The sequence below is a fragment of the Eublepharis macularius genome, chromosome 19 (genome assembly GCF_028583425.1).
Source record: "Eublepharis macularius isolate TG4126 chromosome 19, MPM_Emac_v1.0, whole genome shotgun sequence".
Taxonomy (NCBI): Eukaryota; Metazoa; Chordata; class Lepidosauria; order Squamata; family Eublepharidae; genus Eublepharis; species Eublepharis macularius.
Window position 1 is genome coordinate 20,430,648 of NC_072808.1, and position 23,649 is coordinate 20,454,296.

Consider the following 23,649-nt stretch of genomic DNA (forward strand, 5'->3'; position numbering starts at 1 on the left):
TTAGATTAATTTGAACATTACTGAAACCTCAACATAGACTTTTGGGGTGAAATACTGAAGGAAGTCTGAGACAATTGGCAGTTTCTTCAAGAAGGAAAAATCTTTTTTTTTTCATGCCCCATTACGAGACCCAAAAGCCTCAAAATATTATTCTGAAAAGTTGCAAACGAAACTGTTTAAAAAGTTTTATTGTAATATTATTTTATACATTTATTATGATTTTCATATTTAATTACCTGGAGTTGTAACATAAAAGTTGAAAAATAATGAAAGGAAAACAAAATTTGCTCGTATCTCTTAGCCCCGCTGATCAAAATTTATCACTGATATGCATCGGCCTACACTGCTTAATCCATTAAAGTGCAAGTTGATTAATCTATCATTTAATTTGAATTTGGAGATGAGGGTCTTTCCCTTTCGAACTTGTTATGTCCTACTTCATATTTGTTGGCAAGCGGCTCTCCCTCAACCCAGAGATTTTGAGGAAGACTGTGACGGTTGCTTCACACTGTTCATGAGGCCATTGTGTTTGCTGCAGCTACACTGGTATCACACCAGTTTGTTGGGTAAACAAAGTGTGAAAAGGAAATGCATCCATGCATTTCCTACAATACCTGGTGAGTTTAGGAGCTTATCTAATAATGCATAGTGTTCTTCTTATCATTAAGGGGGCGTAGAGCAATGGATAGTAGCAACTCTCCATGCACATTCCCAAGAGTCTGGAAACAGATGCCTTTCACACTTCCCACATTTACCACAGCAAACAGAGTAGCCACGGCAAACAGTCCGAGAAAAGCCTTCCTCAATGACAGAGAAGGGCAATGACAAACACAGTAACCAAATGGAGGCTGACTGAGGAACCATTTTATATTCATGCTATTCTTATTTTATAAAGTGCTACAGTTTGGGAGAGAACTTTATGATTCACATTGCAGAAAGCTTCTTTGTCATACCATGCGTAAGAAGGGACTTTCATATCTTGTCCATTAATAATTACCCCAAGATCCAAAAAGCCCGAAGAAAATAAACAGTAACAAAGAAAAGAGAGAGTTTGTCCTGTTACGGTGTTCTTCTACCAGGGAGGATTCAAAGATTAATGGGTGAGTCCCCCGCCCCCGCCACCTTCAAATCCAGAGTAGAAATGAAGTTCCCTACCAACCTCCATTGACGTGAAGTTTACTCAAGTTTACTCAATTTTGGTCCTTTCAGGGTGGAAACCCTAGATTTCCCCAATATTCTAGTTATTTGAAAGAGATGTGGTTTCAGAAGCTTTGCCAGAAACGGAAGCTGGATTTCCTAGGTGCACAAATTGGGAGTGAGAAAGGATCAGTATAGAATTAGAGGAAAGCATGAAAGAACCTTCATTAATGCAAAGAGGTGGCCTCGAAGTTTTGATCAGGCATCTGATGAAGAGAACTTGATTCTCGAAAGCTTATGCTATAATAAAATTGGTTAGTCTTAAAGGTGCTACTGGACTCTTTTTGATTTTGCTACTACAGACTAACACGGCTAACTCCTCAGGATTAAAGGTTATGGAGATCTGACAAATCTGACATCCATGGTGCCCAATTCATCACACATTCTCTCACTCAGATGCAATTAAAATGCCGTTTCAATTAAATCAATCTTGTGAAGAAGTTGTTCCTGGTGGATTATGCCCTATATTAATTAGTGGGGCAAGGATGCTGTCTGGATTTCTCCCACCCAGGCATCAAAGTGTCATTGGGCCAATCCTGTTCCTGAAAAGTTGGAGGTTCTTACAGAGCTCCTTTGAGAAGAAAAACAAAGACTTAGAAGTCTTTCTGCAATATACCCAGCCAGTCCTGGGCACATCAGCATTGCCACAAGCCTGCTATTACCAAGCATGTCTGGGCTTCAAAGATGGAAAATATGAGAGGGAGTGGCGCTGAAATGTGCAAAGAGCCATCGTTCCCAGAAGAAATGATTTTGCGCAGAAAACAGAGAAGCGAATCTGCAAGGAAAGAATGAATCACTCTCCCAATGGGTGTGAGCCAGGCAGTGTGTGGCTGGTGCCATTTTGAAGGTACCCCTCTGCTGACGAGGAAGTGCCCCCACCCAAAACTGATGTCTCATCATGTTCCAATTGTCCTTATATAACTTAGCTGTGGGCGGTTACACAACCTCAAAGGAGACTCAACGGAGAGGGAAGCCACTCAACGTTCCCAGCCAAAGTTATGTCTGGTTTTTTTTTTCTTTGTTTGCTAAATTTGCTGGGAAGGTTGGATTCTTTACCTCCGCCCTGCCCCTTGAGGGCAAATGTGTTACCAAGTTCCTTTCTGGCTGGGACACATTTCAACCTGGCTGTATTTTTTACAACACACCAACTTTTCTCACATCCTGTCATGCACATAATGCCAGAGGATGGAGTTGATTGTCAGGACAAGCCCCATGCCCAACTGAGAACCAACACATTACAGACAAAGAGTAGCACAAATCTGTTCAACTTTGGCACTCCGGTTTAAAGGCAAATCATATAACGTCAATGTCTATTTCCACTCTGAGCAGAACCTTTCTGTGGAGCCACTTTTCTTCTGCACATCTACTCTGGATGGCGTCTCATCCTTGCAGAAGCCAAAGTATCTTTCACAATGGTCAGGAACACGTGTCATATAAACAAGCAGGTGCTCCAGAGCAGATGTGACAATTGACAACATGGGTTTAAAAAAAAAATCTATGTGCACACCCTATAGAGAAAGCATTAATTGCTAAATTCCTTCTGCCACTCAGGGATAAAACTGCTTTTAGGATCCAAAGAACAAGAATCTAGTTTCACTAACTTCCATTTTTCTTCCTCGCAAAGCAATCTAAGCAAGGCAAGAGGGGCACCAATCCCAGCTGTACCAGCCTAGACCCCCCCCCCCTTGACTGTAGTGGATTCCTGCCTGCACCAGCAAATCCAGAATGTGGCCCCCACTATGAGATTCTTTGCAGGCTCTCTTTCAGCCGCCATCTGAATTCTAAAAAGAAAACAAATGATTTATGACTCAAAGCCCCTTCGTTATGAAACCAAACACCATCCAACTACAATTTGCCGCCATGGGGAGGAACTTCTAGACTACGTACAATACATCTGAAACGTAAAAACTGCAGGGAGAAAAACAACAAAACCCAGACAGAGAATCCTGCAAAAAAAAAAGTTATCACTTACCTAGAGATCAGGGCATTCCTTGTAGGTCTCTGGCTGTATAATTCCACCTTGAAAAGAGAAAGAAAAGGAAAGGCACGAGAAAGAGGAGGAGGAGGAGGAGGAGGAGGAGAGAACGAGGAGACTAGAGTCTGTTTCCAGCTGCCAAAAGTCAGAGCTGGGAACTTACCACCTAAAGTCACTGACTTTTAGTCAAAGAAGGGAAATCCTTTTTAAAACCTTGGCCCCTCCCAGGCCAGTAATTAGGAGGGCAGACAGGCGGATGAGACGGGACGTAGGAGGGGCTTCTTTACTGTAATGTGTGTGAAGGAGGCAATGACACCCTTTCATGTCTGCAGACAGGCAGCCAGCCTTCCTTTGGAATCCAGGCAGCCAGGGACCAATTCTAGGTTACCAGGGGAGGGGGGAGTCAAGGTTATTTTGGGACAGGAGAGCTGAAGATCTCCCGGGCGGACTGCAAGAATGTAGCCCATGTCTTCTGGTGCCTAATTCTCCTCTCCGAGAACTGAGCGGAATGTATTGGCGTGGTGTTTGGTTCCATAATGAGTCATAAAGCGTTCTCGCTTACCCTGGCTGGGTTTCCCATTAAGCTGCGGAGAATTTTTGGGACCTGGGATAGAAGTGGTTTGCCCAGTTTTCCCTTCACATTCTTTCTTTTATGCCCATTTTTCATGGAGGTGGCAAACCTGGGTCTGGGCTGTACCTCTCCAGTCTTCATGTTGACAGCCAGCAAAACTGAATGCGCCTCTTTTTGAAAACAAGCCTCTCGACACGAAGAATGAAGCGTTCTTAATATAGTCATCTCTTGGCTGCTATTTCTCTCTGCATAGGGACATCTCTGGTGTGGGAATGCATTCAAGCACAGAAGCTCCCATTTTGATGCTGAGGTGGGACAGGCCAGACACGGGATTGCCACCTCAAGTACTTTGAAAGGATGGGAAAATCCAGTCAGGATTTTTGAAAGGATGGGAAATCCAGTCATAGTTTCCTAATGTTCCATCAAATCTGGCATTGAGAACTAGACATATTGCTGTTTGGTACAATTAGGCATGAGACTGATCAATTAAAATGCACCCACCCATGACTTCTGCTTGTGTTGAGGTGTTCTGTGAGCGTGCTGGCAGCACACAACTCACGCTACCTTGTCCTCTTCATTTCAATGGCCCCAAGGCTGTTTTGCTTCTGCTGATGAGAAAGTTTGATTTCAGCCCAAACCAATTCCCACTAAGAAGGCAGTCTCCATACAGGCAGGGACTTTTCTCCTGGTGCGTCTGAGCAGAGAGACCAGTTTGCTTACACTCTTCTGTAGCCATGAAGTGAACAACCACCACAACAAATCCCTATTCAATGCTATTTATGATTTGCACATCATTCCAGGGTCAATTTTTTCAGGCTTAACAAGGGGCAGATTCAGGCCTGCTGGGCACAACCTCAACTCCAGTTTGTCGCAATGAAGCTTGTACCAGATCAGCCCTGGATTATGCGGTGCCTTTGAATATGCTCCAGCCATGCAGAGCCAACGAAAATCTCTGGTTGAAACCAACTGGCACGTACTATCTGGGGTGGGTGCAGGCAAGGCGATGGAGTTTAAACAAGAAAGACTTCAGGTTTATGAGTTCAATTTGGATATTTGCAAACAAGGTTAGCAATCCACCCTGGTTTTGAATGTGAGGTTTTGTTGTATTTCAGAAACAACTGGGAGGGAACATAATCCAGAGGCAGAGTGAGGCTTGATCCAGTGCTTAAGTAGAAAGTCTTGAAAAACTGGGGTCAAGACAGAGTAAGGGTGAGCCATCAGTCTGATTCATACACAATCGGAATGCCACTTTTATGTGGTACTTACCACACAAAGCCACCCTGACCTGGATAGTCCAGGTGAGCCTGATCTCGTCAGATCTCAGAAGCTAAGCAGGGTCAGCCTTGGTTAGTAATTGGATGGGAGACCTCCAACAAAGACAAGGGTTGCAGAGGCAGGCAATGGCAAACCACCTCTCTTAGTCTCTTGCCATGAAAAACCCACCAGGGGTTGCCATAAGTCAACTCTGACTAGAGGGTGCTCTTCACCACCACACAAAGCCATTGTGAATGGATGGTTTTGGACACAATAACCAGCATCTTGTTGCCAATATTTCATGACTCAATAGAAATGGCAAAAGTTTGAGATGTGTGGTGAGCCATCACCCCTAAAAAGTCAACTTTTAAATTAACTACTATGTTAAAAGTGTTCTGACGGGCCTTTCCATCAGCCTTCCGTGTAGAGCAGGGGCAGACTGGCCATTTAACATACGGGGAAATTTTCAGTTCCTGAAAGGGCAACGGGAGGCCAAGTCTCAGCAGCTCTACTGGCACTTCAGGGACTGCTTAGGAATTGGTCATCATTGGCAATCCGTGTCAGCTCATCAGTTGTCTCTTCCTGCCCTGCTACCATTTTGTGGGATGACGTGGGCCAATGTCCATTACCGGTGCCACTGAGTTCATTGCCTCCCTGACGTCTTGGCTGGTTGGGGCTGCTCACGTGAGCTTGTTCCAGGGCCATTTTCACTTCCCAGTCTGTTCCTAGTGTACAATGGCCTCCCATGTCAACACTAGGAAAAATCAAAACTGTGCTTCCAGTTTAAGGCAGCTGAAATGAGTGATATCTGAAGTGGACATGTTTTTAGTAAGGCCATTTCCACACGTCCTTAAAGGGATGGCCCACTCACCAAACACTGCTGGCTTTTCCCCTTCACACGTCTCCAATTTCAAAATGGTAGCAGCTGTTTGGCTTCCATTTTTCCATGCCTTTTCTGAGAACGCACTTTCCCACAGTCCCAAAAAAGGTGCAGAAAAAATGGAAGCCAAACAGCCTGCTACCGTTTTGAAATCAGAGATGTCTGGAGAGAAGAGGGAAATCTGGCAGCATTCAGTGAGTGCTTTAAGGATGTGTGGAAACAGCCTGAGTCTGGTTTGGGAAATTCTTGGAGATTTGGAGGGTGAATCCTGAAGAGGGTTCAGTTTGGGAAGGGAAAGACCTCAGCAGGATATATTGCCATAGAATCCACCCTCCAAACCAGCCATTTTCTGCACTGACCTCCGTTTTCTGGAGATGAGTTGGAATTCCAGGAGATCTGCAAGTCCCACCTAGAGGATGGCAACCCTAGTTATCAGCTGCGAAAGACTGAAGGGCTACTTTGGGATAAAACTCAAGAATGGCACTCAACCCTGAACCCCTGATACTGGGGCCCAGTTTGGTCCTCAAGGTATTGGAAGCAACAGGCTTCCAACAATGGAAATTCTCTAGACAAAGATCTGGAGTGCCAAAATTCCCAAGGGTGCTTACCTCATCTGTGCAAATGTTTTGCAAGGAAAACCACCACTTCCACTGGAGGAACTTCTTGATTTTCCAGGGGACTGGATCAGGAGCCCTCTGATCCCTGTTGACTGCAAAGGAGCAGAAGTAAAAGAGTGACAGGTTTTAAGGCAGAAAATGCAGAAGATGAATAATCCCGTATTGACCAGAATGTTACTGTGCTGTTGGCATACTTCTCCATGTATCCAGGGCACATTGTAATTCTGCAAGGAAGGCAAAAAACACTCGTGGAACAACACTGACCCTATAACTTTAATAGTAATACTGGCGAATAGAATACTGGCTGCAGTAGCTGGAATGCCCTTTCCCATGCAGCTCTTCCACGTGCAAGAGCGAGAGCTGCCAACCTCCAGGTGGGGCCTACAGATCTCCCACGGTCACAGCTGAATGGCAAACCACCTCTGAATGTTTCTTGCCTTGAAAACCCCACTGGGGGGGGGGTCCCATATGTTGGCCATGGCTTGATGGGACACATGCACCAGACTACAGAGATCCCCACCTCTAGAGAAAATGGCAGCTTTGGAAGGTGGACACTATGGCATTATACACCACTGATATCGCTCCCCTCCTCAAACCTCATAATTCCCAGGCACCTCTCCCAAATATCTAGGAATTTGCCAGCCCAGAGTTGGCAACCCTAGTAGGATTGCCAGACTCTAGGTCATGGCTGGAGATCTCCTAGAATTACAATTGATCTCCAGACCATAGACATCAGTTCCCCTGAAGGAAACAGCTGCTTTGGAGGCTGGACTGTATGGCATTATACCCTAATAAAGCATTATACCTGTCCCTAAACCCTGCCCTCTTCAGGCTCCACCCTCCAAAGCTCCAGGAATTTCCCAACCTGGAGTTGGCAACCCTAGATTCCTGGAGGGAAGCCACAGCTTCTGCCCTGAGACCCTGTATCCACCATACGTTCTACCATCCCCACTTGCAGCTGAGGCTTTCTGTTGGCTTGTTGCTGAATCCTCCCAGTTCTGACCAAAAGTCTTCTCTATTGGGTTGCCAGCCTCCAGGTGAGGCCTGGAGATCTCACAGAATTACAACTTTCTCCAGGCCACAGAGATCTTTTCCCCTGGAGAAAATGGCTGATTTGGAGAGTGGACTGTATGGCATGATACACTGCTAAGGTTCCTCCCCTCCCCAAGCCCTGCCTCCCCAGGCTCCACCCCCCAAATCAAGAAATTTCCCAACCTGTACCTGGGAACCTTAAGTCGGTCAAAAACTAAAATTGGTCATCCCTACAGTTAACAGCGTCCTGACCTGGATAGACCAGGTAAGCCTGCTCTCGTCAGATCTCAGAAGCTAAGCAGGGCCAGCTTTGGTTAGTAATTGAATGAGAGACCTCCAACAAAGACCATGGTTGCAGAGGCAGGCAATGGCAAACCACCTCTGTTAGTCTCTTACCATGAAAACACCAGCAGCAGTCGCCATAAGTCAGCTATGACTTGAGGGCATTCTCCACCACCACCACAGTTAACAACAAAAGTTTCCAAACTCACATGAAGCGGCGCTCCTCTTCCCCAGCATGAAGACAGAGGCAAAAGCAGCTGTAGCCGGGTCTGGCCTGGGGCCCCCTCTTTACATGGGCCTCTTCCTCTTCATCCCGTGCAATTTTCGTCCGCCTCTGTGACGCACTGCATGGACAGCCACACCAGAAGAGTTTGGGGCACAGCTGGTGTTGGAGAGGGACACCAGCAGCAAAGGGCTGATGTGTTCAGAGGCTGTCCTTGCCTTGAAAAGTCCTTGCCATCTGGTAGCTGTCTCTCTTCGGCCCAGGCAGCACTGAGGGTTGACCTTTGCCATCTTTTCATTGCAACACTGTTCCTAACCATGCTAGCCCCCATCTTGCCTTTTAGCAGCCGTTTTTTCTTAAAGGTGTGGCCCAGATAGTATGGACCTAGCACCTGGCAGGGATCGGTTCACTGCAGTCTTGTCACCCGTCCCTTTTTCGCAAGAACTGTTGCTTAGTTAGTATGATAATGTAGTGTTGTTCCTTGAACCAATACAAAGATAAAAGCAACGTTCACACATTCCAAGGACAGTAAATTCTCACAAAGGGCTGATGCGTACAAGATATCTTTTTCATCCAGTCTTGTGATGATGTTCCAGGTTGTGCATGGATTGTGGCCGTTTTCACACAGCTTACCGGCTAAATCACGCCAGGAATGAATGAATTTATTTATTTGCGGTCAGAGACCATAACAATAACAATACATCCTTATCCTTATCAATCAATTAAATCCAGCGTAAAAATGTAAATCACGCCAGGAAGACGCTGTCATTCCAGGAGCTTGGTGCAATGTTACCTGTGCCCGGTAAGCAGTGTGAAAATGGCCTGTGTGTCCCTCCCCTCCCCTCCCCTGACAATCAAGGTGTTTTACGTGGACAAGGTAAGAGTGTATGCTCAGTATCTGTTAAGTGATCCGCCCGTTCCCAAGCAAATACACACTTTGCTTTGAAAACATCTTCCCAGATCAGACCAAGTCTTGGCCCACCATCCGAGTCCAGCCTTCTTTCCAAAATGGCAGCTCTCACCTTTAACCCACGGGGTGTTTATAACTTGTGCTGTCTTTTTTGTCCCAGTCCCCCGGCCTCCTGCCAGTGCCCCAGGTGTTAACCCATCCCACTTTACCCTGCTATCAATTCCTCTCCCTTCTTCCAGGTGTGGTGGCTCAAGGAGGTAAAATAGTTTGTGCCAACATGTTTTCCTCGATTGGGGGGTGGCTTAGGGCTTGGTTTTCCATTCCACAGCAACACCCTCCCACTCACATCATTTTCTGTCTTGAATCACGGCGGCATGGCAGAGAATTTTTTTAAGTTCATTTTTCTACTGGATGCATTTTGTCTTATTTGTCAACATTTGTCCATCAGATATTTTCATTTTTTAAAAAAATGCTCACTTTGTGAGGCCTTTAGTAGAACACGTGCTCCAAAGCAGGTTTCCAGAAGAGAGGGGTTGGAGCTATTTTCCCATGAAAAGAGAGAGATGGAAACTCACTCTGCTTCCCATCAGATATTTAGGATTAATATTGAAAGGGACCTATAGAAATGTCCAATCCCCTCTTTTTTTCTTTTAATTTATACTATACAGGACATGAGTTTCCTTTATAAGAGACCTTGTAGTTCTAGATTTGGATTAAGGAGCTATTCAGAGCTGTATCTCTCCCAGGTGGCCCGACTGTAATGCTGTGTGAGGCACTCAGCTCAGGCAGGGAATTTCAATTCCATGGAGATGTGCAAGACCAGCCACCACATTTTGTGTTCACAGGTTTGGCCCATCCATGTAAATCTTTATACATGAATGGGACAGAAAGATGGATAAACTAGAAAGACTACTCACGTCTAGTTTTTGCTGTGAAAGTGGGAGGCCATCTTCCCCAGCCTATTTTTAATGAATAGGAGTTATTCAGGAAGCAGGCGCCCTACATTAAATAAAGGGGAGCGCAGGAAGCAGCAAGTGACACTTCAGTTTGTCATCTTTATATCTAGCCTTCTCTCTCTCTCTCTCGCTACTGGACCCAAATCTTCCCCCCCTCCACTCTAGCCCTGCCCAAGCAAAAAGTGCGGGGGCTGAATAGACCCCAGAGTTGTCAGCAGGCCTGGAGAAATATGTTCTGCCCCTTTAATAGAAGCTTAATGAGTAGAAATGGGCATCTCCGGTCTTGCCACCCTTTCCCCCCAAGAACTGTTGCTTAGTTAGTATGATAATGTAATGTTGTTCCTTGAGCAACACAAGCCTTTCATAGCATAAAGACAAATAACATTACCTGGTAAATTTCTTCAGCATTTCTTCAGCTCTGTACTGGATTTCTGGTTGTTTTCAAATCTTTGCACACTTGCATTTATATATCTTATTACATTGTTTATAATAACATAACATAACATAACATTTATATACCGCCTTTCAGTGCAGCTTAACACCCACTCGAGCTATTTACCAAGTGTGTTATTATTATCCTTACAACAATCACTCTGTGAAGTGGGTAGGGCTGAGAGAGCTCTGAGAGAGCTGTGACAAACCCAAGGTCACCCAGCTGGCTTCAAGCGGAGGAGCGGGGAATCAAACCCGGTTCTCCAGATTAGAGTCCTGCAGCTCTTAACCACTACACCAAACTGGCTCTGCAGTTAATCATACTGACTCACACTGTGTAATCTGCCTCGAGTCTCAGTGAGAAAGACAGACTAGAAATAACATGAATAAATGAATGAATGAATGAAATAACATCCCATTAATCCGCTATTAAAGGGACAGTGCGTTTTTGTTTACTCCAGGCAATTGGCAACCATAAAAGCAAAGAAATTAAAAAAACATGGAGCATGCTACCATTTGCCACCAAAACCCCACTATCAACCTTTTGTTAAATATTTCCTTTCAGTAATACAGGAAAGGAAAACCAGCAAAAATAGGGAGAAAATAAAATAAACACAATTTAACCATTTTAGCCTATAGTTTGTTTCATCCTATACATCCAATTCCAACGCAATGAAAATACACCCTGCAATTTACAGCAGATCTCAAATGATGGGCAGGCATGAAACACCACAGGACAATTTCTATGCAGTCCTAAACACCCCTACAAACTCATTGACATCAATGCATGTAAGTAACTCTTCTAAGGAATGCATTAAGGTTGGGGAATACATGGGGTGTGGAACTTTAGAAGGCTGAAAAAGAAGTTTTAGCAACCCATCCCCCCTGGTTAATCTGAGTTCACTTTTCAGATCAGGTATACACACATGCACACTACTTTTTTTGCCTTGTCACTGGTGGCAATTCTGAAAAGGGCAGCCCTTTTCTGCTGTATCCTTCCATCTCCCTGCTGTCCAGCTGTGCCTTTTCCCAGTTTAAGACAGATGGGCAAAGTCAGGGATTCCAGCCTGCGTGTGTTTGTGTCAGGCCCTGGCTTGCGTCAAGCTCAGGCCAAGCTCAGATTTCCTTCCCTGTGATAAGCAGGCTGCGCACGCACACAGGGACACACACACACACACACACACACAGACTTGCCTCCCCATGGCAACACTACACACACAGACATTAAACAGTGTTTTACTTCGGAAGTCAGCAGAGCCGCAGGACGTCACTGTGGTTGCTGCAGTTAGGCCTATAAAGTAACACTTAATTCAGTGCAGGTTGCCTAGTTCGGGGTGTGTGTGTGTGTATTTTTTTCTCCCAAATGCAAATCTGTCATTTGAGAAATCTACTTATATGCCACTGCCCTTCAAACCCCTCAGTGGTGTTTTTCTTGTCACTTCCATAGCAACTGGGCATTTTATTGACTTTGGGCACCCCTCCCCACAGCTGTTGGTCACATCCTGCACCAGCGAACAATGTAGTCATACTTCTGCACCTTTTCTTGGGAATCACGCACAATCAAACGGCTAAGGGGATTATGGCACCTCCCCCAATTGCCCACAATGGCTTAGAGAGTTGCAGTCTTTTTATGAGAGGGTGGGTTGTGCCTGTTACGGGGCTTCGGTCCAAAGTAGGCACGCTGTTAAGTTTTCGTGGAGTGTTGTATAAATTATAGACCTTAGCACCTTGCCAGAGTTGGCAGGAAACAAGAACTTTCAGGCTTATAAGAACATATAGTCAAGATAGTTTAACTCCTTCAATAGACTTATGGTATTCTAAGACCTGGGATCATTTTATCATTGAAAAAATTATGGGACACCCTCCATAGTTCAGTTATATATCCCAAAACAACAGATTTCCTGGAAAGATGGATGCCTTTCATTGAATATGTTAAAAAAAATGACATATTGGCTTCAAATTCAGTTTATCAGTCAATCTTAAATTCATAAATATGCTCAAAATCAACAAATAAAGAAGCTTTAACACACAATGTTAAATCTAAATGTTACAAAAAGTAAAATTTATAGAATTTGATTCAACTTTTTGCTACCTTAAAGCAAGAACCAATGAAAACAGTATAGACTTTATTGTTCCTATCCTGTAAAATTCAAATGTAAATAGTTATGTTTATTGTATTGTATATGTTAATAAAAGAAATTTAACATTTAATAATCATTTCTTCCCCCCAGGGAACATTGCTGTCAGGCAGGGCTGGATCGACGGGGGGTGGCGGGGGGGGGGGGTAGTCTGCCCCTGGCGCCGTCAAAGAGGGGGCGCCAGGCGCAGTTGCCAGCCCCAGGAGCACGCTGCCAGCCCCAGGAGCGCGCCTGGGGAAAGGCGAATGGCGCGGGTGGCCTCCCAGCCACCCGCACTGCCTTTTGCCTTTTCTCAGGACAAGGGGCGGCTGGCTTGCTACACACCCCTTGTCCTGGGGAAAGGCAAAAGGCAGCGCGGGTGGCTGGGAAGCTGCCTGCGCCGTTCGCCTTTCCCCAGGACAAGGCGCGTGGCAAGCCGGCGGCCCCCTGTCTTGCGGGGCAGGTGAACAGCACGGGTAGCCTCCAAGCCACTTGCGCTGCCGCCAGCTCCGCGGTGCGCCGGGACAGCCAACTTGCTGCGGGGGTGGGGGTGGGCGCCCCAGCGTGATGGCGTCACGGGAGTGATGTTATCACGCAGCGCCAGGAGCATGCGCTATGTGCGCATGCGTAGAGCCTGACTACGGTTGCCCTGGGTGCTGGCAACCGTAGATCCGGCCCTGCTGTCAGGGGCACCTAGTAGAAAATTCACAACACCTTCATCTGTAATTACACTGTCCACTAAAATTCCCAGGATTCTTTGAGGGGGATTCTTGACTTATTGACTGGATATTAAATGTATAGTCATTAGTAGTATAGCTATATCCTACCTAGTTTGCAACCAAGTTTTTGTTCATCTCCTAGAGCTAATAAAACCATTCTACTTCCAAGTACCTTTGTGGTCAACATTTATATATAGCTTTATTTATAGCTTCCTAATGGGGACTCGAAACAGCTGAATGCACCATTCTTCCCTCCTCCATTGTATCTTTGTAACCATGTGAGGTAGGTTAGGCTGTTTGGACCCAACATTACCTAGTCATAGATGCAGAGGAGTTAGCCGTGTTAGTCTGTGGTAGCAAAATCAAAAAGAGTCCAGTAGCACCTTTAAGACTAACCAATTTTATTGTAGCATAAGCTTTCGAGAATCAAGTTCTCTTCATCAGATGCCTGATACAGAGTCTGTATCTGTATCAGGCATCTGACGAAGAGAACTTGATTCTCGAAAGCTTATGCTACAATAAAATTGGTTAGTCTTAAAGGTGCTACTGGACTCTTTTTGATTACCTAGTCAGTTTCCATGGGAAAGTGGGGATTTGAATCGGGCTGTCCCAGGAGCTAGCCTGACATTCTAAACACTATGCCACCTCTCTACACAAGACACTCGTGGGGACACTCGACAGAGCCGGTGGAGATCGCCTCTCAGAGGGTTTGTTAATTTAATCTTTGCCTCTGTCAATTTCACTTCCCGTTCTTTTTTTAACTAAGCTTCCCGGTTAACATTGCATCTCCCTACACTTGATAATCCCAGTGTAAGATGTCTCATGACACTCTTAGAACTGTCACTATTTATTTATTTAGTTATTTAAAACATTCATGTCCATTGGGTTGAGTCCTCCTGAACATGCGCACACAGGAAAAAAATTAATAGAAAAATGTCCCCTATCCCACATGCTTTCCCCTTGTCTGTCCAAAGTTCCTAGAATCTGGTTTTCTTCTGCTTTTCCTCCCCTTTCCTATCTGCACTACTAATTCAGAGCTCTATGAGCTCTGGAACTGATTGGAAGAACCTCCTGAGATAAAGGTAGCTGTCAACATGGGCCAGCTGACTATAACCCAGAAGGCGGAGCTTTGACTGTGATCTGGAAATGTAAGAGTTAAAATGCTCTTATTCAACCGGCTGAATCATTGGATATTTTACTACTCGCTTAGATAAATAATATCACTAGTTTTATAAGGAATTATTGGGAATGGAATATTATGTATACTAAACCATTATCAGTATTTTGTAATAAGTCTTGCATTATTTATAGAAGCATCTGGAATTGTTGCTATGTCATGCTGATTCTTAGGGACTAACAACGTGAAGTATGTTGTGGCATAAAACAGTATTTGATGCCATAAAAATATGAAAGGGAAGGTGTGGATTTCTCTGCCTCCCTGCCCACATCCAGCATCATGCCCAGTGCCATTCCCTCTCCCATGTGCCATTCCCTCACTCATGCTCCTGGATCTTTTTGTTAAGTTATTGGTAATCAGGATATTGCTATAGTGTTAAATATCCTAACTACTGACATTTTTAAAAAAATGTCAAAAAGCATGCTGGGGGGTGGATGGGAATGGGGAATGGTAGGCAGGAGAAAAAGTACCAAATAAATGTAGTGTGGAATTACCATTGCCAGTCAGCGAAGAAGGGGGAGCAATTGTCCCCTTGTGGAAGGGAGAGGGAAATGATGCAGACAGGGGAGTAAGGGGGGGCACTTAACCTTTTCTCCTGCCTACTGATTCCCACTCCATTTCTCTGAAGAAGTGAGCTGGGACTCACGAAAGCTCACACCCTACCACAAATTTTGCTAGTTTTATAGGTGCTACTGAACTCTTGCTCTTTTCTATTGCTATAGACGGACTAATGTGGCTATCCATCTTGATCTATCTCCATTTCTTTTGTTACCCAGCAGGAAAGGAGAGGTCCCACTTTCTAATTTGGCCCAAACCTGCCCAAATTCATCAAGAAGTTTGATACCATCTCCCAACGACTTAATAAAGACTGGGGATTAGAGATGGGCACGAACCAAAATTAAGCACGAACCAGGCCGATTCATGGTTTGTGAACTGTGGTTCGTCAGATCCCATTTCTAATGAACTACCACAAACTTTTAGGCTGGTTCGTTTGATTCATTTTTTGGTTCATGATTGAAGACAGCCTGGTGCCAATCAATCAGTTTCCTAGTCAACAGGAGATGGACTTCCTGAAGACCTTCTGCTGACCAGGAAGTGATGATTTTCTGACCTGGATGTGACATTTTCACGAACCAAATGAACTGGTTCGTGAACTGGGGCAGGTTCATGAAAGTTTGTGGTTCGTGAAATTTGATGAACCACGAACCACATGGTTTGGTTTCCCCCCCGGTTCGTGCCCATCTCTACTGGGGATTTCTCAGCTTAGCAAAAGTAGGGAAATTGAATTATCATTCATTACTGCTATGATCAGTAGTCCCCTGTCCTTTCCTTGATTACATTTGAATTGTACATAATTATTTTTCACTTTGTACTTCCTTCAATTCCTGTTCCTTTGTTCTTGCTGCATGTATACATATACTTAAAAAGGATCAAGCACATACATCTGATGAAGAAGGCTACAGACTTAGAGTTGCCAACTTCCAGGTAGGGTCTGGAGTTCTCCCAGAATTACAGCTCATCTCTAAACTACAGAGATCATTTCCCCTGGAAGAAATGGCAGCTTCAGAGGAGGAGCAGACTGTGAAGTGAAAATGGCTCGGGAGCAACACCAGCTGAGCAGCCCCTCCTGTACTACAGGCCAATAACTTCGGGGCCACTGAACTCCATGGCTCCAGCAATAGCCATTAGTTCACACATTGCCTACTCCCATTGCTTCCTTTTCTTCCGCAGGGCAGAAGAAAATAACTGGTGAGCTGACACAAATTACCAGTGAAGTGCCATGGCCGGCACCTGGGCAGGGGTCCACTGGGAAATTTCCCTGTATCTTAAATGGCCGATCCACCCCTACTTAAGAGGGTGGTCTCACATTCCCACTGAGGTTTCTCCCCCCCCTCAAACACCGCCCTCTAGTCTCCAGGAATTTCCCAGTCAGGAGCTGGCAACCCAAGTGATAATCCTTGAAAGCCTTCGCTAAAATAAAAACAGGCTCGTCTTTCAGGTGCCTCAAGATTCCCATGTATTTTTGTCGCAACAAACTAACATGTTACCCTTCTGGAATTAATTCCTGCAGCCTCTCTAGACTTCTCAAACTCATTCAAATTCCTGTGTAGCGTGTTACTAAAATATAAAACGTCATGGTTTTATTTGCTACCTCATCTTCCAAAGGTCTGTATTACCTGAATTTTGAGGTCCTAGCTGTTTTTAATCCAATTGTCTGCTTTGGTCTCCAGCGACTTTGTTCTAACAAGCAACGTATAATAGGTAGATTTATTCTGGTTTTGCTCTGAGAACTTATGGCTAATAAAGAGAATGTAATCCGGAAGCCTGCATTGCAATATATTAGCCTAGCTGGTCTCATAAAATATATTTTCCAAAAACAAGATGGAAGGAATTACCAAACAGCATTCCTCTGAGTCTGTCCTGAAGTATTCAATGATTTTATGAATCACTGCCTTATTGTTTCTCAAAATGTGCCTGACTGGCAAGTAATGGTTAAGCATGTCTTGCCACTCCAGTTGTGTTCTGACTGAATATTGTCACCTCCCAATGGTGGGTTCCTTGTAACCAGGGTCAGTTGCCATGGAGATGCTGCTGCGTTCCTAAATACAATTATTGGGAGGTTTTAAATTTCCTGCATACTCCAAAAGATCATAAACAACCCCTGTACTGCACATATGGAAGAGGAGATGGGTCTTGCTTCCTGCCTACTGCCTCTTTTGCAGCCACACAACATGGCCAGAATCACATGGCCCTTTCTGAAAAGCGATAAGGGACTTTTCCACACCCCATGGTGAAGAGGTCTTTTGAAATTTTCTATGTAGTGAGATTGTTGTTGAATACAACTTTAAAACGGTATCCAGGATATGAAAAACCAGACGGTAGTAGACAATTCAACCACATGAAATTTGTTGGGGAAAGTATGTGAACAGCCCCACACACGTTCCTTCCATGTGACTTGCTTATTGGTTCTCTCATGCTAGGAGCATACAGCAAGAGCCAATCCCGCAACTGAAGAGCAAACTATTCTTCAGTCTCTCTAACTCTAGTGCACACTTTTCACAGTGTTTCTTTTTTTTTTAAAAGTGCTTAATGCATCCCTGTTATTTCTTCATGATTTGTCAAACATGTCTTTGCTGTTTCTTGCAGGTCGCAGACCATTTTCCTTCCATATTTTGTCCATCTGTTTATGTTTTTCTTCTCGTTTTTAACCGTTGCATTTTGTTACTTTTCACATCCTATTTCACACTGCTTGGAACATATCATATTACCACCACCCCCTCATCACTTTCTCTTTCACAGGCATTTCTACTTTAGTTTCCCACCAAAACGATTTTATTAGCCCTGGAGAAATTTCCTCAAGCCAAAAGACAAGTTTGCTAAAGAAGGCCACACAATATTGTTGGAAAGCAGCACTGATCTTCCCTAGGATTTCAACCAGGAGACCTTCCTCTCCAGAAGTGGCATTCCGAGGCCATTTGGGCTCTCCTTTATTTTTTAACAGCCATTCCCCACAGCTGCTGTGTAGCTGCAGGGAATCCAAGTTGGGTCTGGGAAACCTTCACATCTATAGTCTCTCTACACAAGACATGTTACACTGGAATGTTCAAGGAGACGTAACGTTAGCTGGGAAGTGTAGTTTAAAAAGACAGCCTGTGGAGATTGCTCCTCAGAGGGTTTGTTAATTTCAGCTTCTCCTCCCCTAAGAGGAGGTGAAATTGACAGATTTTGGAAAGGTGAAGATGAAATTAACAAACCCTCTGAGGAGCTCTCTCTGCCACCTCTTTTTTTTTTGAACTACCCTCATGTAGAGAGATAAAATTGACAGAGCCTTCAGGGAGGGGAAGATGAAATTAACAAACCCTCTGAAGAGTGATCTCCCCCAGCTCTGTCTTTTTAAACTATGTTTCCTGGCTAACATTGTGTCTCCCTACACTTGAGCATCCCCGTGTAAGATGTCTTGTGTAGTTTGACTCTCAGTACCTCTTGAAGTGAGCCAGTAAAACTATGAAGTGGGGGAGGACAGCATGACTTGATTGCTTGATATTTTTATTTAGTACATTTCTTAATCCACTTTTATCCCCATTTGGGAACTGAAAACAACTCCCCCCCCCCCAAAAAAATCAATACAGTTTAAATCAACAAAGTTTAAATCAACAAAGTGGGGTATAAATGAAGTAAATAAAAAGTAAAATAGAAAAAAAGGTAGAGTGAGTTCTTTGGGCTGCCCTGGGATACTGTAAGGCCACCCATCAAAGCCAGAGGTTAGGTGTTCCTTTGGCATGAGCCTCTGGCCACATCCAAACAGCAATGCAGGGGGACTCAACCTAGATCTTAAATAGCTGGCAGCCATTTCCCCTCGCCCCCCCCCCACCTTACTTGAGTCATATTTCTGATTCTGAGGATTTTGTCCCACAGCATGTCAACTGTGCTATGTGCATGAATTGTGAACACATACCAATGGCACAGTTGCAAATGTTCCTTTAGAATTATCCTGCCTGCAGAGTGAATAGCAGCTGAGCGGGTGAGACTGATATTGGGAAAAGGCACAGAGGGGAAAGAGGACACCCTGAGCCAGGAACCTGATCTGAATTAGCCCTTCCGTGGCTGTTTTTAACCTTCTGATCCCAGCACAGACCTCCTGGGTCACAATTTGGGCCTCACTCCAGCTGTTGTGATCTAGTAATCTCTTATTATCCCCACTGATCTGCCCTGGTACTCCTTCAAACTGAATTCCATTTTCTATCTTGACTGGAGCACCATACGCAGTTGCATTCAAGGCAAACATCTCTGGGTATTTCTTTTCTTTGCCACATTCCCCATCTGATGGCAAAACAGACCTTATTTGTGAGTGCCTACAGCCATATTATATTAATAATAATAACTGAGCTTATATACCACTCTTCTAGACAGATTAGTGCTTCACCCAGAGCACTGAACAAGTTAGTGTTATTATTATCCCCACAACACAGCTGGGGAGCTGGGGCTGAAAGGAGTAACTTACCCAGGCCACCTACTGAGTTCATGGCAGTAGTGAGATTCGAACCAGTAGTGTGCTAATTTGCAGCTGAACCACTTAACCACTGTGCTACAGCAGCTCTCTATATTCTATAATACTCACCCCAAAATGTTAATTAATCTGATCATGACTCATAAATCTCCACAATACCAGATGCTTCTTAACCATCTGCTGATAGGATTTTGTTTACACACTACCTTCTTTCCTAGGTTGGGTCAGGAATCTTAAAAATAAGATGTCCTTGAGGAACTGTGGAAATAACCAGCCAAAGCTGGTTATTCAAAGCCTTCATATTTATTTCAGTGCGAGAAGCTGGCATGTACTAAAATCTCTCCCTTGGTAAATGAAATTCATTTAGATGTTTTTAAATTTGCTGGATTGCATCAATAGTTAGTAAACCTTCTGAAATTCAAGGTTCTTGTTTTCCTGTACCACTTCACCCATGACGAGATTTATTCTAAAGAAGGATAACTCTAAAGGGATCCCTTCATCCTTTAAGGGCAGGAATGGCACGGAAAAAGTAATTTCCCTCGTAATAGAGGAATGTCAGTATCCAACAGAATTAAAACAAATTTTAAGGAGAGCTCATTTTAACCAGAGTATGATTAATTCTTTCTGTAAAAGGATGACATAAATGGACCAGAAATCACATGGAAAATGCGTCCGCTCGGAGTGGTAAAAGAACAGGCATCTTTTCCAGGGTCACTGGGGCTCAGTCGATCTTACATGACAAATGCAACACAAAAGTGTCTTAATCACTATAGTTGTCTCCTGGATGGCCTTAACTGAGGCAGATACAGGTGAAGAAGTCTTCTTCCATGGCTGCTGCCTGCAGCTGGCTCTGAAAACATTTGCTTTCTCTAGATTTTCACTCCCATCTCTACTGGCTGGTTTTTGGATGAACAAAACCACTCCATGCCCCCCTGCTACTTAAAGAGGGAGACTCTCCGCTGGAAAAATTTCCCGCACAATCTTCATTGACAGGATGCAGGCAGACAACAGTCCTTAAGAGTTTCAAAAGTGACTTCAGAGAGGCATAGAGTCCCATATGTGTGTTCTTTTTCTTGTAAAATTGTCTCTGAGCCAAACAAGTTTGTGACACAAGGCCCATGGCAGGTAGAATGAAACTGAATGTACACACCACAAACAACAGTTCTTCTTGACATCAACTCTCTGAGGGAGAGGGAACCCTATAATCCAGCTCCATTTGGTGTGTGTGTGTGTGTGTGTGTGAAGTGGGTTTAGGGCCCTGGCCTTGATTTCCTTGGGCCAATGAGCAAGTTCTGTTTATGTTTGGAGTATTCCAGCCTTTTGGTTTCTGAGCATTTTTTGGATTTCCTTACTGGGTGTGTTTCCTTTATTTTCTCTGTAACTAGCATCAGGAAAAGGAAAGAAAAAAAGAAAATAAAAAGAAGGCTGGCAGTGAATAGCAAAGAGGCTCATAACCCAAGGGAAAAGACTGCCCTCTCTACCCACCCCATGCTACAACCCCAAGCGCCGAGTTTAGCAGACCAAGTGGCCAGGATACATGTGGGGGAGAGGAGTTTCACATGGCGGTGACTCACTCCTTCTCAGCGGGTGATGCCGCTCCAGACAGTTTCCCCGTTTTGCTTTTGTTTGGTTGTTCTGTGCCGGGTTGCCATGATGAGAGAGGCGGGAGGGAACTCGTCACCCAGAAGGGGAACCGTTTTGGTCGTCGCTCGTGAGGCTTGGGTGACCTTAATGTCTAAAATTATGCTTGGTCACACTGTCCTAATCTGGGGCTCGGGGACTTCCAGGGGCTCTACCCAGACACCACAGGCTGTGTACACAGTCCAGCTGTGTCCATTCCACAAACATCTGGAAGGCTCCAGAAGGCTCACTTCCTGTTGCTCAAGGGATGTTAAAAGCTGGAGGTAAAAATAAAAAGAGCCGTTTGGAAAAGCTAAAGTGGAGGAAACCACACTCTCTCAAGTGCCTCCAACCTTGCAGCATACACATTTGGGATCAGTTAAGGAAGAGTGCGTGCCAGCATCTAATCTGAAATGTGCATACTGCGTTCAGATACGCACTCAAGCACACAGCAGTCACGTGCACATAGAAACAGTGTGCTTTCCCATGTGTGCGCATACACACACATACAGTCCAGACAAAGAAGGATATTTGTTCATTCAAATGTTTGCCCATTCACAAATAAAGAAGAACATTCTCAAGCCGACAGGAGCTGGAGCTCTACACACTTTTCCTTCCTGCATTGCCTGTCCTTGGATACTTTTCTCACAACCCATTTCCGAGACCATAAGTGAACCAGAACGAGGAGAAAAGTTTCTTAAATGAGGAGCATGAAAAGGTGAAATGAGGGAGAATCATAGAATCACAGGGTTGGAAGGGACCTCCAGGGACATCTAGTCCAACCCCCTGCACGCGGGGAAACTACCTCTCCTCCCCACACCCCCAGTGACCCCTGCTCCATGCCCAGAACATGGCAAAACACCATCAGGATCCCTAGCCAAACTGGCTTGGAGAAAATGGTTTCCTGACCCCAAAGTGGCGATCGGCATTACCCTGGGCATTGAAGAAGGGGCTGTGAGAAATAAGCTTCCTTCATCCATGTGCCCCTTTCAATAACAACAACAACAACAACAACATTCGATTTATATATTGCCCTCTAGGACAACTTAATGCGGTTTTCAAAGTGTGTCATTATTATCCTCACGACTATCCCCCTGTGAGGTGGGTGGGACTGAGAGAGCTCCAAGAAGCTGTGACTGACCCAAGGCCACCCTGCTGGCTTCTAGCAGAGGAGTGGGGAATCGAAACCAGTTCTCCAGATTAAAGACCTGCCACTCCACTACACCAAACCTATGCCCCATCTAGGGTCGCCAGGTCCCCCAACCTCCCCAGTGGGAGACTGGAGGCCTGGCACCTACCTTGTCTTCCTTCCCTTCATGCGCATGTGCAGCGTGCTCATGATCCCGGGTCTGCGGGATGACTCATTTCCAGGAAGTGACATCATCATGCAGGCCGTGGCCACTCTTGCACTCCCGGGGGGAGAGGACTGATCTGGGCCAAATTGAGCTTGAAACGGCCTGGATTGGGCCCCAAACGGCCTGGATTGGGCCCTCAAGTGCATTCTGTAAAGAGGCATGGCTGACCACAGTTCCTACATCAATGCACCTGCTTTTCAAATATGTTTGTATTATCCATAACTCACATATTTAGGTGTGCACCCAAATCAGTCATTAGATTGTATCTGACTCCACACTGATGCAAAACCACATTAGCTGAAAGCTGGGATGGGCATCAGAGCTCCATCTGGAGACCCGGACTGTGGTCTTATATCGTAGCCATGAGGTTAGCATAAGTGAAGGTGAGTACCAGAAGGTCACCAAAAGCCTTTACCCCCCCTTCCCAAATATGGCTATTTGGGCTTTCATAAAATATAATCTATTTAGTAGAGAAAGCAAAATATTAAAATATGCTTTGAACAGTTGACTACAGCTTACCCAAGAAGCAAGAATTTGGAATTGAGTTCTTAGTTCTGATTGATATCTGTTGTGGGGAAGGGTCACTCCAAAAGGGTATTGCCAACTCTAAGGCTTTTCCCAGATCAGAGATTATCTCCCGTACTGTAACACAGCAATTGATGAGGACAGGGCTATTGCTACTGTTATCTATGGCATTATCCCACATTCACATTTTTAAAAGGCTACCCGTTCGCTATGGGAAATGTCACTCTTATTTCATTTTAAAGGGCAAATGTATTGCTACAAAACGGGAGCTCATGGCCTCTAAAGTACAAAACTCAGGAAGATCTAGCATGTGTATTCAGGAGCAGGGCTTGCCAGAAACATCTGCCCATACACACACAAGTAGATGTGTAAGTGGTGGAGCTCAAAATAGCTCTCCTTCCCTGAATTGCACCTTGCAATTCAGTTCCACAAGGCAAATGCTTGCAGGGAGTAGGGTTGTCAGCTTTGGGCTGGGATATTCCTAGAGATTTGGAGTGGAGCCTGGGAAGGAACCTATAATACCATAGACTCTGCCTTCTAAAGCTGCCATTTCCCCCAGGGGAACTGGTCTTTGTCGCCTAGAGATCAGTCAGAATTCCAGGAGATTGCTAGGTGTCATCTGGAGTTTGGCAGCCCTAAGCAGGGGTGAGATGGTTTTTCTGGCTTGTCCAGCACAGCAACATCACCCAGAAGTGCCTCCACAAGAGCAGGAAAAAGAGATGTGGTTTTTAACTGTCATGTGATTACAGAACTCCACATGGAACAGTGTGCTACGGAGCCTCTCTGCATGCGACTTTCA

At 44.8% G+C, this 23,649-nt stretch overlaps 1 long non-coding RNA gene across 1 annotated transcript in view; it reads right to left on the reverse strand.

Annotated features, from left to right (window-relative positions):
• The window catches only part of LOC129346079 (uncharacterized), a 63,840-nt gene extending 60,508 nt beyond the window's left edge, over window positions 1-3,332 (reverse strand). The window contains exon 1 of the long non-coding RNA XR_008598699.1: window positions 3,170-3,332. This is a non-coding gene — a long non-coding RNA (uncharacterized LOC129346079). The remainder of the gene's footprint in view (window positions 1-3,169) is intronic.
• Window positions 3,333-23,649: the final 20,317 nt, after the last annotated feature.